Here is an 18,435-nt window from a genome sequence, read left to right on the forward strand (position 1 = left end):
CCATATCTGTCCAGACCTTTAACAGTTGTGAAAAAATATAAATACAAAGTTTTGAGTTCAAAGTCATCTACACAATTCAAATCAAATCTCCTTAAAAGTCCAGTGTGCAACATTTAAAAATGTAATGGTTTTCATAGCCTTAGAATAGGCTTTTTATATCAAAGCAGGATCCTTGCTTTGCAGAGGCCGCCATCTTGTGCCACCACATTTTCTACAGCAGCCTGAGCGTCCAAATGGCCAGAGTACATTTTGCATTACTATGCAAACAGAGAAGAACATCCTTTCTGGAATACAAAGACCCTATACTTGTGTACCATTAGTGGGAATAGGAGGGGTGAGTGGAAGAGTCTCACCTTTAGATGTCACTAATTCCTCCATACTGGACCTTAAAGTCTAAGTGAAGGTTTGTACTGAAATTGAAGAAATGTTCTTAAATCATTTCGGAGAGATCCTGTTCATGAGGCAAGAAAAAAACATGTTGACCTTGGCCTTAGACCAAATTATTCATCACAAGAGATCATTTAAATGCATAATCTCCTGTGGAGTGCTACACATGGCTATGTTGCATCAATCAGAGGAAAGAAATATTGTGTCCCTGAAGTCCCTGAAGAGGAAGTCAAACACAATACTCCAATACTGAGTACTGAAAGGGGGTTTAAAGAAAGAAATACAATATAATACAATTCTGAAACACGTAGATACTTGGGATTGTTGGGCTGAACATAATACACTCACTCAAACACAACTACATTTTATTTAATTTGTCTATATACAGCCATGGCCTTGAAGATTCATTTGTGCCTGAGGACTAAACCGTTTAATCCTTTGGCATGCACTTGTGAATGTTTGCACAACCAGGGTATGTTATGTATGATCTAAACCCTCTAAAAATTGGTCCTATATGCAAGTCCTGTATGGGGGACAATGACAGGGAAAGAGGAGTTAACAAAAGGTGAATGTTGAATCTCTCATATCCTGTTAATGTGGGATTTCATCCAATTTCAAGCATGACTGGCTCAATAAGATTTCTGCATCCCATTTAAACGTTCCTTCAGAAAAAAAAACATTTATCCAATTTGTTTCATGGCTTCCTGCTTCCATGCTCTCATCTTACACATGCCTGTGGCAGCCGACTGGAGTAGTGTGCACTGTCAAACGGGAAGCCAGGTTCTGAAATTCTGGAATTTTTGGTCCACTTTGCAAAACATATTTATGGGGTATTCCAGCATGATGTGCATGAATAAGATAGGGATATTTGTAGGAAATATGCACTTGAAATTAAATTAAACTGATCCAACTGAAAATATGCAATAAATAGTTGCACGTTATCTAATACCTACATGACAGAGCAGGGAATGTTTACTTTAGGTTATACTATAAGATTTCAGGTAATCCTTCTCATTCACGTTTTTTCCATCTCATTTGGCCTGCTGTTCATCCCTCACATTGAATAGCTCTTTTCTGTGCCAAAAACATTTTTATTTAGCTTTTTTGTCTGTCATTACTTCCCTCTGAATGACCATTGATGCGGCCGCTGGATGCAAAAGCTGCCCCATCTCCAGGCACAGGGCCTATCTCAGCAGCAACACATGGCAAAACAGAGAATCCATCCAGCTAATGACAGCAACCCTCCCTATTCCGCCACATTCCCTGCACTGCTCATGTTGCTAATTAGAAATGAACTGGGTAATTAACCACCTTGTCTCATTGTCTAAGATGGAATATTTCCCTATCCCACTATTCAGTGCTTTTGTTGTCAAGTTACAATGGCATCACTTTTTGTTGTTTCGATTTTGTGTGCACCACACATTTCAATTCGATCTCCCATTAACGTACAATAAAAAACATCTAAAACTTAGGACAGATGTAGATGGAAGGAGGGAAAAGTGGCAGAGCTAGTTATTTTCTGCCTTCACAGGAGACGGCTCACTATAAGAGATCCAAATCAAGACTCGGAGCATCTCTGGGCAGGCACGGCAAATCAGGTTAACCGCATTCAAAGCCATGAATGCAGTTAACAGTCATCACAATTAACTGCACTTATCCCATAAATATGGACAGTTATTCAGTGACAGCAAGAACCTTCACCACAAAAACATCTGAAGGTAACAGGTTAAATTCAATTTTTGTTACGTTTTCTTGCCTTTTTCTTTTGGTACTTTATAAAATTCTTCCACCAGACGTCTGACTTGGCACCAGGATTTGATTTGATGCATGGTAAAATGAGCATTTCTTTCAATAAAGGTCAGTCAGTGGCTTTTGAAAAGTGGGCGCTAGGTGTACGAAATATCATCGGTCATGTGTTACAAGAGAAGAAAGACACTCGAAATGAAAACTACATTGTGGTCCACGAAAAATAAGAAAATATATTACTTTTATAATAGAAGAGGGCATGCTCCTTACATCATATGTGAAAATACTTGGAGCGGTATAAACCAATTTTTGACATCAATTGCTAGTTGTTACATTACCCCCAACAGATCAAGGCCAAAGGTTATTTTTTTTTAAAGTATAAGTTTTGTCTTCTATATAGGGGTCGAGTGGCTCAGTGGTTAAGACCGGTACTCTGTGTGCGAAAGATATCATGGTCGCAAGTTCGACTCCACCCCTGGCTGATTATACTCAATTCCATTGTAAGTCGCTTTGGATAAAAGCGTCTGCTAAATGACATGTAATGTAATGTAATGTAATATAATCAATCACAGTACTTAAACATTGAATTGAAAGGTCCACTTTAAATCTCAGGTTAAAACCAGAAACTGCACATCACATCCTAAACCCTAAACCCTTATCTGTACATAGCATGTTTAATATTTAGGTATCTTAATACAAATTACACAGATGGCGTATTATTGGTTTGTGCATTGTTTTAACATGTTAACTACAAAATGGGTCAAACCATAAAGTGTAAATATTAATTCTGAAATGATCAGGGTCAATTATTAAGTTTATAATTAGGTACAAATACTACTTCAGCTTTAATTTTCATACAAATCGTCTACAAAGCCAGTGACCTTTCAACGAGCTGTTTTGATCTGTGTCCAACACGCTTGATTGGAACAATGCTATTTGCCAGTTTCAGCAAGCACAAAAAAAGGCCTTGAAAATTGACTGCAAAGTGCGACAAAGAGGGTGAAAAAATCAGAGGAAGAGCGAGCATCAGACAGACTGAATAAGTGAATGAGATCATTGTCTGTGCTCTCTCTAGTTTAACAGTCTGGTGTTAAACAAGAAACATTTGTGTCTTAATTGTTCAACAAAAAAAAAAATTGTCACCCGAGAGAATGCCCTTAAAATCCATCCAACCAATCTATGACAGTGCTCAAAGGGAATTTGTACTTAGAATCAAACCATTGGTTAGACGATGACGCACATTGCCTCCTGAGCTAAACTGCACTCATAAGTAAGGCTGTACTACTACTTGGGATTAACTAAATAATAATCCTATTAGGTAGAATTTGTTGGAGCCAGAAGTGTCCAGTTCATGCTAAATGTTTTTGGGGTTTTTATTGTCATAGAAAAACATTGTTTTTCCACCAATTTTGATTTTTGATCACCTAATTACAATATAGGAATCAGTACTGTACCATGCAGAGAGAAGGATGTTACATATGAAGGAAATAGAAACAGTGATGTTGGACTGACAGTTAGGGTGCCTTCCTAACTGTCGTGTTTCCACCGAGTGGAACAGTTCGATGTGGTACTCAGTTTTTTGCATTTCCTTTAGGAATAGTACCAAAATAAGCGGCCCCAACCATTCCATTTTTCAGTACCCTTCCCTTAGAATACCAGAGTAATGATACGGTACAGGTGGAGCTAGACCCACAACAATCAGTTGATTGGGCGACAGAAAAGCGTCTCTACCTTGCGCCCATAGCCTATTCTCATACAAAGTTTGACATCATGTTGAGACAAGCAGCCCCAAACCGAGCAGAAAAAAAATGAGCTGCTCCGTTGTGTTGTCATCTGTTGTGGGGCGTACAACATCACACTACATACATCACTGCACGGCCATCAGGCACAATGCACAACCTGCCTACCAAGTAAAGGTAAAGTTCACAGTCAAACGCAAGCCTGACTGAGGGTTTTACTCTTCTAACTCTAACCAACCGAACTGTGCCATGATTGAAACATGCCATTAGATGAATGTTGAGCAGTAAAAATTTGAACAATTTGTTAAATATAGAGAAATGAGAAGGAAAACTTCAAAATAGATGAAAAATAGTGAAAAAGCATCTACCTCATTGTTTACATAAAATAAAGAATAATCTTCTACCACTGTAATTTACTCATCAAATATTTACTGTCGTCTCTTTAGACGAGCTAGTGTGAGAACAAACTCTGCATTTCCTCAAGCTAATGTAAAAATATGTATAAATCATTTTGCTGTCATAGCAGGGAGCATTATTCATTCACTTTCTTCAACATAGCAGACTTAAATGTTAAATGCCTTTGTTTTGGTTGTCCGCCTCTGCTTGCACACAATAAACAGAGACCGCATAAACGATTTAGCTTTTTCACTTCTTTATCCCGACTTGATTTTAAATGTGCATAAGCATCTGCCGCAACGTGTTGGTCTCTTGCAGAAAATGTCAGCCTGGTAAGGCACAGAAACATTGCTGGGGAGCAGTTTATTACAACTTTTGTTGAATTTCTTTGAGTCATAAGCCTTAGAGGAAAGAAAAAAAAAAGACCAAGAGTGTGTAAATACTTCAAATCATATCATCATGCCAAGCTCAAGCCGAGACTATGAAAATCCTACAATAATTCATTGAAAAAATTGATTAATAATCTGTTACTAAATTATTCATATACTATGTTGATAGTCAACTAATTGCTGAGTGTTTCAGAGCCCAGATTTTTCAGCCTCTTTTATTAATGAATGAATGAATTAATTATTATTTTTTTTACGTGCTTTGCTCCATACAAGAAAAAAACTAATTTGGGTGTGTGGACAAAATGCTGTTAACTGCTGTTAAGTTGCACACTGCAACCTAATGGGACCTTCCTCTTGAATTTTGGATTATCAGAGACAAGATAGTCTGCTTAAGGGCAAGGGGAGCACACTAAGCTTTTATTAAAAAAAAGTCTCTTAAGCAGAAGAATAGAGCTGTCAAACAGGAGGAGCAACTGCTTCCTCCAATTCCAAAGACACTTGATGCACTCATATGAAGTGTTGAATGTTTTTCCAACGTGCAATTTTGCAACTGAATTTTAAACTTGTCTTTCATACCCATCCAAGAACCACTGAACCACAGCAAGACATGTGTATGACTTTCACTCATGTAACCCCAGTTACACAGAATAACTGACTCCATTTTGGTTCACCACAGTTTGAGGACCAGTATAACAGGGATTCTATATTGTTTCACAAACCAGGGGGAAAAATGCAGCTAGCATTAATTCTCCTTAATTTACATAATTGATTCTTTGGGATGTAGCTTTGGTAGTCAACTGTGGTAGCATAACCACTGGCATTTAAAGTAAAACAGCTTGTTGCTTCATGTGATGCCCACGCAGGTGTGAGGTACACAACACTAGTAGAGACAGACAGGAACCCACACAAGCATAAATCAATTGTATCACAACATTTATGAACCTACATTTAACCTTACTCTCAGTAACATGCACTAGTAATTAAAATCACCATACACACACAACAGTCCTACACAGTGTTTCTTTGGTTTGAAACCCACATTAAACTCGCATGCAATCATAATTTAGGCCACACGTTCTCGTTCCCTTCGATCGCTCGGTCAATTACAGAGGAAGTCAGAGAGGAGGAAAATGACAGAAGTCAACAATGCATGCAACATCAATGTGTCAAACCACCACTGTCTGCTTAAGTGGAATTGACTTCTACTCATTTCCCAAATTACACATATCTGACTGGCCCACTGCTGCAGGGGCTACAGGAAGCACAGCACTAAAAGAAAGTCTTTCTCACACATGCACAACCTCCATTTCTCTGCAAGGAATCAATGATGTCTGCTTAATTATTGGGTGAATTTAATCAGCAGCACAGCAGTACTTACTGCCTTGTGACCCAATAGCTGTGACTGAGTCATTCAGTTTCTCACAGTGCTCAAATAACTGTTGTCTCTAAAATAGTGACACAAATGTCACAAATCTCAGTGATCTAGACAGCAGAGTGTACAGTGTAATGGTGCGTAATGTTAGGATTAGTCACAAAATTAGTTAATTATCATGTCTAGCCTGCTGATTATTCTTAAAATGTCTGTGAATATCATCAAGATTAATGGTTGAGATTATTAGACAGCTGCGGCTTTGTTTGAAGCATTTTATATTTCCTTGTTTCACAAGGTCCTGATTCAATTCAATTTGATCTAATATAGATACATTTAGAGATATTTCAGACTTTCACAGCACCAACACTGCACATTGTATAAAATGTGAATCTCTACAACCTGGTTCATCATCAAAAATAGTAATGTTTACATAAAAAATGGCCTCCAAAGTAGTCACATGAACGCATGTTTATTAATATGACCACACAGTGCAACTCTACAGTAAAGTAAAATTTGTGATAATTCAGACTCATAAACATTAACAACCAGTTCAAGTTCAACCTAGAAAAACAGCAGATATTTTAAAGTAATAAATTATCCAGGTGCTATGAGCGTAGCTTGCTAGGCATCCATTACATTACATGTCATTTAGCAGACGCTTTTATCCAAAGCGACTTACAATGGAATTGAGTACAGTCAGCGAGGGGTGGAATCGAACTTGCGGCCATTGCGACCATGATGTTTTTCGCACATAGGGTACCGGTCTTAAGCCACTCCACCCCATCCACACCTTCTTTGCTTATTAAAAGATTATGGAAGTATATCGAGTTCTACATTATAGATGGCAAAGTAAAGAACAAATCTGCAAACTCAGCTCCATGAAGCCGAGCCGTTAGCTTCACTGGAACCAACGGCTTGTGGTTGTCTGAGACTCTCACAGTCAAGTGTCACATGATTGCAATTGTGCTGCGAGATTTGTGCAGAGGACCGAGGAAACCCAACTCTAGTTACGATTCTATGTACCATACCACAACTGTATGTGTACTAGCACGTTTCTATTTGATTCACACAAGACCAAACATTTTCGTAGACGAGAAAGCTGAATATTACCACATCGAAGATAAAACTGAACTAAACATAAAAATAAAATAGGCCAGAAGACATATTGAGTGAAAAATGGGTCTGCCTTTGACTACCTATTAAATTGAACACACTTCTGAATAAACATCTAGGGTACTATATCTGGAATTCACTGCAAATGATACGAGTCAAAGCGGTTGAGCTAGAAAATCTGTTTGACCAAGAAACAGCAATTTCTTTGCCACACATACAACCTCCAAAACACTTAACTTCTTAGTGAGCAGTGAGTATCTTGGCTCCAATTTCAATGATAGTCTCATTTCTATATTTTCACACAGAGGGCAAAAGGAACACCGAGTCCACACTAAGAAAACACATGAAAAATGTGTTTAGACATTGTAATGCCAGGCCTAGGCTAAAAAAAAAAAAAAAACATGTTCCGACTGCTTGTATCATTAGTTGATTGACTTTCTATATGTATTAAAATGAAAATAAGTTTCACTTTGGAAAACATCATTTCTGCTTGTTAAATATACAGCTAAGACTCATAATACAAAGCTTAGCTTAGCAAAAAGCCTCAAAGCTCAGATTACTAAACCTGGCCTCAATCTCTCAAAGTTAAAAATCCCACCCAGCAGCACCTCTGCATCTCAGAAAGTGGAATGATGAATCATTTATCTGCATAAGGGTTGTGCTCGTACACAATCCTGACAACTGATGATGGAGGAAGTCATAGTCACAACATGTCACTTTCTTAGCCTGCTTGTTTTTCTTCGTGGCAATAAATTAAAACAACTGATGACTTTCTGTTGTCACGGAACAACTACACTCTGTGTTTTTGACATACGAGCACAGACAAAGCCTCATCAACTAAGCATAATCACCATTATGGCATTGAGTAGTGAATCCACAAAAGTCTGATCATATCCTTAATGATGATTGCTTTATTCATTAAAACTCTCATCTTTTAAGAAGTCAGAGTGGAAATTACAAAATATATATTAAATTATTAACTGCACGCACCATGTAACTTACAGTATTTCGGTGGTATCACAAATCTGATGACAAAACGTGGTGAGAGGGGCATCTTATTGACTTTTACTTTCTTTTACTGGGTTGAAAAATGCCACATTTTCCAGAGACAGTAGTCGACTGGGAGAAATCAATAAAAAAGTCTGTATTGCATATATTGTCTGGATTTTGTGTTGCAACAAAACATGATTTGTGCAAGAGATACTGTATTGATTTCCTGTTTTTATCAGAGCAAATCTAACTTAGCGTTCCTTTGTTATGTCTGTTGTTTGTCTATCTGCCTGTTTGCATGTCAGCTATTGTTAGCAAGATAAGAGAAAATCTACGGAACCTATTTCCTTAAAATTTTACAGGAATGGTACAGGACATTAATTTTTAGAGCAGATATGATTAAGTTTGTGATCCAGATAGGGCTGGGCAACAATTTAATGACAAAATATGTTTGTATGTATATATATATATATATATATATATATATATATATATATATATATATATATATATATATATATAGTTTATGTATAATTTTCTTAAATATCAAAATAATAAGGTTATGTATTGATAAAATATTTACATGCAAACCCACACAAAACACAATTGCTATGCCTCAGAGTTGTGAAAAAGTCATTTGTTTGACAAGCGTTAGTTGTTATCTGTCAATAAAGAGGTTTAAAACCACATTTCACAGTGTTTTGTTTTTCAATTTTTCCTCAGAAACAAAAACTCATCTTTAACTGTCAGTACATAGTGACAATTATGGATATCAACAGATTAGAAACTAATCGTGATAAGGTTTTTTGGCCATAGCAGCATATAATTATCAAATTGTAAGAATCAAATTTCTATTCCCTAACTCTATTGTTATGTTCATCAGAAATAAATATTATATTTTTTTGTGATTACAGATTGTGCGAATAAGCAGAGTGAGCAGCAAAAAAGGCCCTAGGTGTCAATTTTGAAATGCCATAGTATCGATAAGCCTGATGTTATCAGTGCTGGTGATGCTATTTAACATTCAACAATTTGACAAATTAAGCTGCTTGTCTATGATGAGATATATCCTCTGTAGTGTCTATGTATAGTTCACAGCTCTATTTTAAACTTTGAACCCATCCTTTATCATCCCACTACCCTGGCCCTGATTTAACCTTTTTATTGACTGATGATCTTGTCCTTTGAGAAACCCTCTCTACCATTTCTGATGCAGATCTCCTTAAGGTGATTCAAGTAACTATGTCACCAATTGACATTAATACAAATGATTAAAAGCAGAGACAAACACCCTGTTATTCTAAGCAAATATATCAGTTGCCAATTATTGGGTATATCTTGTGCAAACTAACCAACAACAGCTCTGTTTTGCATATTAAGTGGAAAAAACTTATCTATGCAAATGCATATTCTGTGGAATTATGCAAATGGCACAACTGAAGCAGATATAATTGTTCAGCGTGTGCTAGGAATGAGAATGGCTTTTTGTGAGAGCTAAGGACATATTAAGTTAATGACATAATTCTGGTAAATGGCAGACAGATGGAAAGTTCACAGAAACAAAGAGCTGTCATAGTTCTTAATCACACATGCAATTACCTGGTATGTGAAGGTGTTGATTTGATTCATTTGTTATACACTGGTTCGGTATTCCATTCAAAAACTGTTTTTTTAAGAGTCAATTTAGTCGCTATCCTGGAGTGAAAGCAAGCTACCGGGAGATATCCCTTTATATCACCCAAATGAAAGTACAGCGAGAAAAGAACTGAAACACACTGTGTTGTCAGTGGGGGTGGAAATGACTGACACACTCTGTGGGAGGAAAAGTCACATAGCAACAGAACAGCATTCTAGGTGAGATTAAGAAAATTTAAATAATGGATTTATTGGTTTAAGCTGTACCCGAGCTTTAAATATTCATTCCATGTGGTGTTCAAAATCTCAACTATTGACAATGAACTGGACTTTATTCTCTACCATCAGCAGGGGTGTTGCAACAGAGTGGGCAAACCGGATAATTGCCTGCAGCCTCATGCCTGAGAGCGGAGTTTTACTACATTAGTCCACAGTTGTGACATGTTTGTGAAAACGACCTTCCATTTTATGATTGGCTCTGTGCAAGAGACAGCGATGACACTGCAGTTGGAAACCCGATTCCACTGGCTTTCTTTGGCACACTTTGATGTACTGTAGGGCCCCAAAAGTCTGCTAAAACACCCCTAGCTGCTATAGAACCAGTAGGCACCATTCACCTACCACCTCAGAAAAGCACACACACTGCAGCTGAAGAACTAGCCATAGGTATGTTTCCATTGAACTGTTTCTTTATGCGCATTTGTAATTTGTGCATAGAAATACCGGAATATAAATACTGCGTTAAAGTTTTTAGGGTTGGAAAAGTTGGCATGTCAATAAAAAGTACATGTGAATAAATTCAATGGAAACAGTTTTGGTGAATATAAAAAGGACATTTAGAAATTGGACAGCAGAAACTTCTCTCCCACTTCTGCATTTCACTGTACTGGAAGAATACATTTGTAGAAGATGCAAATTTCCTCCTTCTTAGTACAAGAAATAAATATTAGTACGATAACTCCACCTTGTGTGCTCGGACCCCAAAAATGACTTAATGCAGCAATGAAATGCCACCATATATCAACAGCTATTGGGGTAAATTCTTTATTTACGTCATCAACTTGCACCTTGATATCCTACTGTGGTGACACAGACTTAGACAGCACCTACTATTGCAGTGAACTAACTCTTAACAATATTCACTTTTCGACAGTTAAAAATAAGCATCTCAAGGTCTCCAGCTGGCTTCTTTTTTTTCCCCAGGAACTAAAAAAATAGTTAGAAGCTAGTAAGAAACAACAAAACAACTCTTTTCATACAAACATATCCACTGTGTTTTAATGATCAGCATCCACTGATTTAGAAGTTGATTTCTGATTTGCTAGTAAAGACTTTGGACACTGACTTGTCTCAACTGACTTTGGGACTTGAGTTGAACTTAAAAGCCGGATTTATGTTCCCTCTTCTTTCTCCATACTCACACACAAACAGGTATACTTTGTACGTTCACGATGATGATGATGATGATACTCAAAATAAAAAACACCTCCATTTTAAACCGTTTTGTACACTTCTCTCAACTTATCTTGAAATACTTACTGTATATACTGAGCTGAAAGTGTATACATGCAGTTTGTTTTGCACGGTGTAAGTTCAGTAGGTTAATTAAGGGAAAACCTATATTTCTTTTAAGTAAGTAATAAGTCTAATAGTGATAAATAGTCCACTTGACTGCTGAAGTGATACACAATTATTTGCCCCTTGTCAGACAAGATTAGTGGAAAGAACAAAATAAGGAGGACAGGAGTGAAGAGAAGGAGGAGAATCTGTCTGGAAGCAGCTTCTTTAAAATGAAATGTTCTTTGTAAATATCTGTCGTCTGTATTGCTGACTGTGATGCCACACTCTGCATTCTAGGATTTCCCTGCACTATCTTGCGTGCTGTGATGCACCTACACTACATGTTTCATCATCTCTCCAGTTCAGCAGTTCAACTTTGATCCACATGACAAGCACACGAGCCGTGTGTTAGCCTTCCTGTGTATTTACCTCGAGATTCTTGACTTTAGAGACTGATGAAAGACCGTCTCACCCTCTCAACTTGTTTTGCGCGTAAAACTCTTGCAAACAGACTCGACACTTTTGAAACCTGTTATGTTTGGAGTCATGCTTTTGAGTCTCTCCCTTGTGACACAGCTGCTACTATAATAGATGACACTTCAGTAAATGTGTAAATTAGATTTGTTGTCAAATTTGAACCGACTCACAAGGAACACAATTCAAACAGAACTAAAGAGAACTCTTTTTTTTTTTTACTAGCACTAAGTTGCAAATAAGAAAAAAAGAACACAGAGAAGCTGTAGTTCAGGATAATTCATATATTCAGTCCACATTTTATGGGACGTACTTCCCCCGGTGTGCTTTCCCCTTCCGAAGGAAAGGTTACATAAACAGAATATTATGATAAGTATCAAAATGATGCAGTATAGCCTGGACTGTGCAAACTAAGATAATCCCTATGGTAGGTATCAAACAACCACTGCCTCTCAATGCAGCACAGTTGTTGGATAAACAGAGCCAGAGCATATTTACCCTTCAGCTAAAGGTGTCTCTTGAGCCTACATGATTGTGCATCTGAACAGCCATCACGGGCTGCAGGGAGGGGACTCACACCTGAACTTTAAGCCTTTTTGTTCACAGCAGGGGAGGAGAAGCAACTTGTATCAGAGGTCATCAGGAAAACTTCCTTCTCACAGGACTTACAAGCAAGCAGCAATGTGCACATCTGTGATCAAACACACGAGCACCGCGTTCAAACACGGGTACTCTCCAGCACCTTGGGACCTGCACTGTGCATTAAATATTTTGAAAAAAAAAACAAAACATCTGAAGAAGAGGTTGAAAGAGATGGAAGACCTCTGCACACCATTTCCCAGTGCAAACACTCAGGTAGGAGGAGAGAGAGAAAGCAGGAGAGAAAGGATGGCTGTCGCTAAGTGAGGTGGGTGTGCGGAAAGGAGGTGAAGCAGGGAGAGAGGGAGACAGACTGAGAGAGAGCAGGGAACAACACCAAATGTTACGTAGCAGTTGAAGTGGAAGAATTCCATTTTGGATTCAAGCTCCTTGGCTAATGAGGATCATTAACATGGCCTGCCCGGCTCCTCTAAACACTGGGGAGGACTGGAAGATGGGGTATAAAAATAAAACTGCTCAAGCATATCCCCACAAGATTCATAAGGCGGGCACTTAAAAAAAAAAAAAGGGTATAGCACATGCCAGCTGCAGAAGGTCTTAATTCAACATAACACGCCATGGACCATCGAAACGGAGAAACTTAGCACCCAATTGAACTCTGAACTCTAGAGTCTGTTTGAAATGCAGTGCCAAACAAACTTATTTTTAATGTTTAGTGAGATTCCATGGGTTAAAATTAAGAAAAAGGTGAATTTTGTGGACACAGCACTTCATGTTATGATATGGATCAGGTTTAAATCAGTTCAACTTTGTTGCCCTACAGATGCAGGGGGGAACGGAGAAGGACCTGCACTGCACACAAACACTTTTTTTAAGGTGCATTAGATGCATACCTTCTCACAGAGTTACACATCTTGGTGAACAGCTAACGTAAACATTTAAATGTAAACAACATAAAACATACATCAGACAAAGACCTAATCTCACATTTCCCTCTTCTTGTGTTGAAACCAACGCTCTCATATTTCACACACATTTCAAGTGGGCAATTAACTTTCACATTTTATGATCTTATCAGGTTTATAATTTCCCAATTCACACAATGCGCAACACAGTAAAAACAAAGCTCCTGGGAGACTTAAAAAAAGTCCAAGCCCCTGGCATGTTTGTGCAAATTGTCGGTGATACACGGTACACTACACGTCCTTTTTAAGTACTTCTGACCACTTTTACAGCATGATCAATTGAGTGGTTAAATCAGACGACATCAAAACAGTCGGGGAATACAAATGTTCTTTGTGGTCATGGTAAGGCAGACAGCTACATTCTTGGACATCCTGCTATCGATCCCTGTTTTTCCTCTTTCTCAGCACTGTCATTCTCCGCCAGTGACAGCGCTACGTATGTGAAATTTACGACGTCTTGTTGAGACAGGCTTTGCCGACCAGTAAACAATCTTTTGTTTTTGGGTTTTATTTTCTTGCTGCACTGTGAGACCCGGGGCCACACGGTGGAGTAGTGGTTAGCACTTTCGCCTTGCAGCGAGAAGACCCGGGTTCGAGCCCCAGTTGGAACAAGGGCCTTTCTGCATGGAGTTTGCATGTTCTCCCCGTGTGTGCGTGGGTTCTCTCCGGGTACTCCGGCTTCCTCCCACAGTCCAAAAACATGCAATGTGGGGATTAGGTGAATTGGACACTCTAAATTGACCATAGGAGTGAGTGTGAGAGTGAATGGTTGTTTGTCTCTAGTTGTGTGTGGCCCTGCGATGGACTGGCGAACTGTCCAGGGTGTACCCCGCCTATCGCTCGATGTAGCTGAGATTGGCACAGCACCCCCCCGCGACCCTCTGGTGGAGGATAAAGCGGTAGATGATGACTGACTGACTGTGAGACCCAGTGTCAAGTATCATGATGATTTTAACATAATAGGTACTGTATATTCCTTCATCTTCATGCTTCAGTGGTTTAGAGAGCAACAGTATTTGCTGTGGATGTCTAGTTTGGGGTTTAAATATCTCTTGGGGAGAAGTACTACCAAAAACACAGTTGTGGTTTCAAGTAGTAAATCTAATATAGAGCTGCAACTAAAAATTATATTTATAATCGATTAATCTGTCGTTTGGTCCATAATATATCAGAAAACCTTAAAAAATGTTGATCGGTGTTCGTCAAACCTGGAAATGATGAAATAGTTGTCGATTAATTTAGTAATCGATTAATAATCAATTAATCACTCAAATGTTTCAGCTCTAATCTCATATCTGCCTTTTAGCAGATTTTTGTCTCTTATTTCTTACGATAATTTTGTCTAGGTTAATGCATATTGCTAAACAAACCATTTTTGTGATATTTAAGGCATCATGACTTATGACATGCCTAAAACACTGTGTAAAACAAATAGTTGTGTTCTTCACCTTACTGTATGCACATAAAGCGTAACCATTGACAGCAATTACAAATTAATTTATTCATCACACCCCCTTCACCGGAACATAAAATGACGCATCCCATGATATAAGTCTTTACATTCTGAAGTCCAAACAGGTGGTAGTGTTGTATAATCAATGACCAGATGAGGTCTATTTGGAAAATAAAAAAAATATTTAAAAAAATTATGTATTTATTTATTTTTAGGATGTTTGTTTTTTAAAATCAAGCAATTTAAGTAAAAAAAAAAATAACATTCATTTACTTGCTGACATTTTTGGCACTAAAAAGTAAAGAGAGAGAGCAATGGACATTACACAAAAAAAAATAAAGCAAAAACATCAGTGTTTCTGGTACTCAAGCTAATAATGTTGTAATTATTTTGGGAAACAAATGAATTTAAAGGGTTAAAATCCTAAAAACATGTATCCCTTTTGATGTTGTTTTTTAAGATTAAAAATATATTACATATAAAGTCTCAAGGTCTTTATAGAGTGTGTATATCTTTTGCACAAAAGGTGAAGAACGTTATTTATGTTAAACATTCAAGTATATTCAAGAAATATTAAAGATAATTTGCTCTCTCATAATCCTCCTCTTCCTCACATATACTTCAGGAACTGGTACAGTGAAATTAGATTAAGATGGAGCGAGGGATAAGGTGACTCGGGTGATTTAATTTATTATTATTGGTTTGATTTACTGCGCACTCCGATCACATACCCTGGCATATAAAGTCGAACAGTATTTCTGATTTTATTCCAAGTGCCACCAGAGGAAGCTTGCGTACCACTGGTGGTACTCGTACCACAGTTTGAGAACCATTTGTCTAGTGTATTTGCTCCTCTATGACCGTAAACTGGATATCTTTAGTTTGTGGAAAACACAAGACTTTGTGTGACACTGAGGATTTTATACATCCACACACAAGAAAGAAGGAGTCGAAATGTACGTCAAAACATTATGTGTTATGTGAAATTCTGTGTTCCTGTACCATAACAGCATTTAATCTGTTTGACGTTGGTTGTCATTTCATTTCTCCTCCTGCAGTTTGTTTTTTTCGCTCTGCTACTGTGCTTAAATCAGTGCAGTGTCTGATGGATAATGCCGTCGCTAATGAGAACTGGATATGTCCACATTTAACCATCTCCCTAACGATAAGTAATGACGGTAGCTTAGCTAACACAATTAACACTGGCACACAGGAAAATAAAATTCCCCCTGAATGAAGTATTATGTAAATAATTAATTAATCACACAGACAATTGCAATCTTGTTCAGTTGCCCACTGGTGCTCAAATAAATGTGAATGACTTGACGACAGAGAAGGGAAATAAATTGGATATAATGCTTATATCCTGGGAAAGTGAGAAAAAAAAAGCAGAAACTAATTGTGCCACCTGCTCATTGAGTAGTTCATTGAATAATTTGCATTGGCAATTTGAACAGCAAACACAGGCACTTATCCAGGCTGCCCACAAATGTATGTACAATGAGAGTAAGCATTTGGATAATTTTACATTTGTCAAAAGAAGTTAAAGCAATGCATTTCCATAAATCTGCTGTAATTAATGCAAGTCTGAGACATCCTACAAATCCAGACACAGCTGTCCAGAAAGTACAGTATTGCCTTTCCAAATTATCACATCTCAAATCTCGGTTTCATCTAAATTACAGTCACATGCACAACACAACACTCCCATTTTATATTCAATAAGAGGATGCATGTTTTATGAGCACCGGTTTCCTACAAACACTTTCCAGCGTGCGTGTTTCAGCAAAGGAAAGAGCGACAGAGTGAGTAATGAGCAGATAAACAGCAAGTGAGAGGTAAAGACAGAGACAGAGACGAAGAGAAAGGGACAAGAGGAGCGCCTGATGTATCAGGAAGAGAAAAAGGTAGGGAAAGAAAAAGTAATCTCTCAGATTCAGTGTCTCAGCTTAATGACACTAGACCCACATGGGAGACAGGGAAAAGCTCTGTGCAAGATATGATGAATCCAAAGACTGATAACCTGAAAACCTCCCAACTCGCAGCCTGCACACACACGCACGCAGTCATGAAAAAAGAGCCAGACTCAGCTCCTCTGTTTACGAGGAAACTGAATAGGTCATTTTCTCTTTGCTTATGTTTCTCTTTTTCACTGCCGCCGTTGTTCTGTCATTCCTTCCCTCTTCTCAGCTCCAGTACTTTGAGCCACTGCTTTCAACAATATAGTGTTAATACCCAACACCATATCCTCCGACCTGTTCCCCCTGTTGTTACCATGGACAATAAAACAATATGTAGGGGCTGACTTTGACAAATTAAACCAACTCGATATATGGCAATAACCTTCACAGGACGGCACTCGGGGAAAGAGGGAAGCAGTGGTGGCGGGTCGGGGTGGTGTCAATGGAGGGGGTTATGGGAACAGGAAATGAGCATAGACTGAAAGTGAAAAAGAGACATATACAGATGGATGGTGGGACATAACGACCATGGCATGGCATTTCCAAACCAGGGATAGTAAGAAAAGTCCACATACAGAATGACTTTCTAAATGTCACCATGCTTCATAATAAGAAGCACAATTAATTATCTCTGGAAGAATACAGCGGTTAACAGCTGCAGAGACAAGATACGAGCATTGAGGCAACCTTATTTTCCACATACATGTGAGCCCACTGGATTGGAACAACTTTGAAAACAAAAGTATTAACTGTAACCATTTCCAGTCTAAGCTGATCCTGCATCATTAGACCACAGTTGGAAATTCAAGTGTACAAATTGACATTTTTTTTCCCCTCCTAAAAGACCAGAGTCTAATGCTGTTAGATGAGTTGAATCTCAACATATGCTGAACTCGACATTTTGGTGAGAGTCCGTTATCGGTGCTCAACCAATTCCAATTATTTTCTCAAAGCATGCTCTTATACACCTCAGGCAATTCAACCTCAATACAATTACCTGTTACAATAAACACCTTCTGCGATTCACACACAGATGCACTTCAAGTACACATGCAAACACACACAAACCAGCGGGGGGTGGGTTTTAAGCAGCTTTGTCGTGCTGCTCTCTGCTCAGCATGATAACAGATTGATTGGTACTAAGGTTCCACAATTAATCACCTGGACAGATGTCTAGAGACTCGCACTATAAAAAGGAAGTGATGCACAAAATAAAGCAGGAGAAAACAGGAAAGAACCCACCGAATAACATTGGCAAATACATTTACAACAGCACAAGAGTGAAGAAACAGGACTCACAAGCACACATACAGTCTCAACAGACACATGACAAACTGAACGAACCGGCCAAAAATCCATCCCCCACTCCAACACATGCACAAGTTCACTCACCTGCTCTGAGTGAAGAGCTGCAAGCTTTCAAACTGGCCTTGGATAATCTTCTTCCCTCTCACACTCTCCGTCTCTGTCCCTTTCTTGCTCTCACTGCGTGGCAGAAGACAGCGACTCACCCTTCCCGAGTGGCTCAGCACAAGTGGTATGCAGTCCTGCTGTTTCCCCAGGATTCTGAGGTGCTCTCTCCTCTCCACCGCGCACTCTGCCTCACACAGCTGCAGGAGGAAATAAGAGGATGAGCAACGTGTGAGTGCTGCCCC

General features: G+C 38.5%; 1 protein-coding gene across 4 annotated transcripts in view; it reads right to left on the bottom strand.

The window, feature by feature from the left end:
* The window catches only part of tnr (tenascin R (restrictin, janusin)), a 152,102-nt gene extending 133,667 nt beyond the window's left edge, over positions 1–18,435 (bottom strand). For all 4 annotated transcript variants that reach the window (XM_044027767.1, XM_044027777.1, XM_044027747.1 and 1 more), the window contains exon 1: positions 18,173–18,435. The gene's annotated coding sequence lies outside the window, so the exon portion shown is untranslated. The remainder of the gene's footprint in view (positions 1–18,172) is intronic.

The sequence above is a fragment of the Solea senegalensis genome, linkage group LG1 (genome assembly GCF_019176455.1).
Source record: "Solea senegalensis isolate Sse05_10M linkage group LG1, IFAPA_SoseM_1, whole genome shotgun sequence".
NCBI lineage: Eukaryota > Metazoa > Chordata > Actinopteri > Pleuronectiformes > Soleidae > Solea > Solea senegalensis.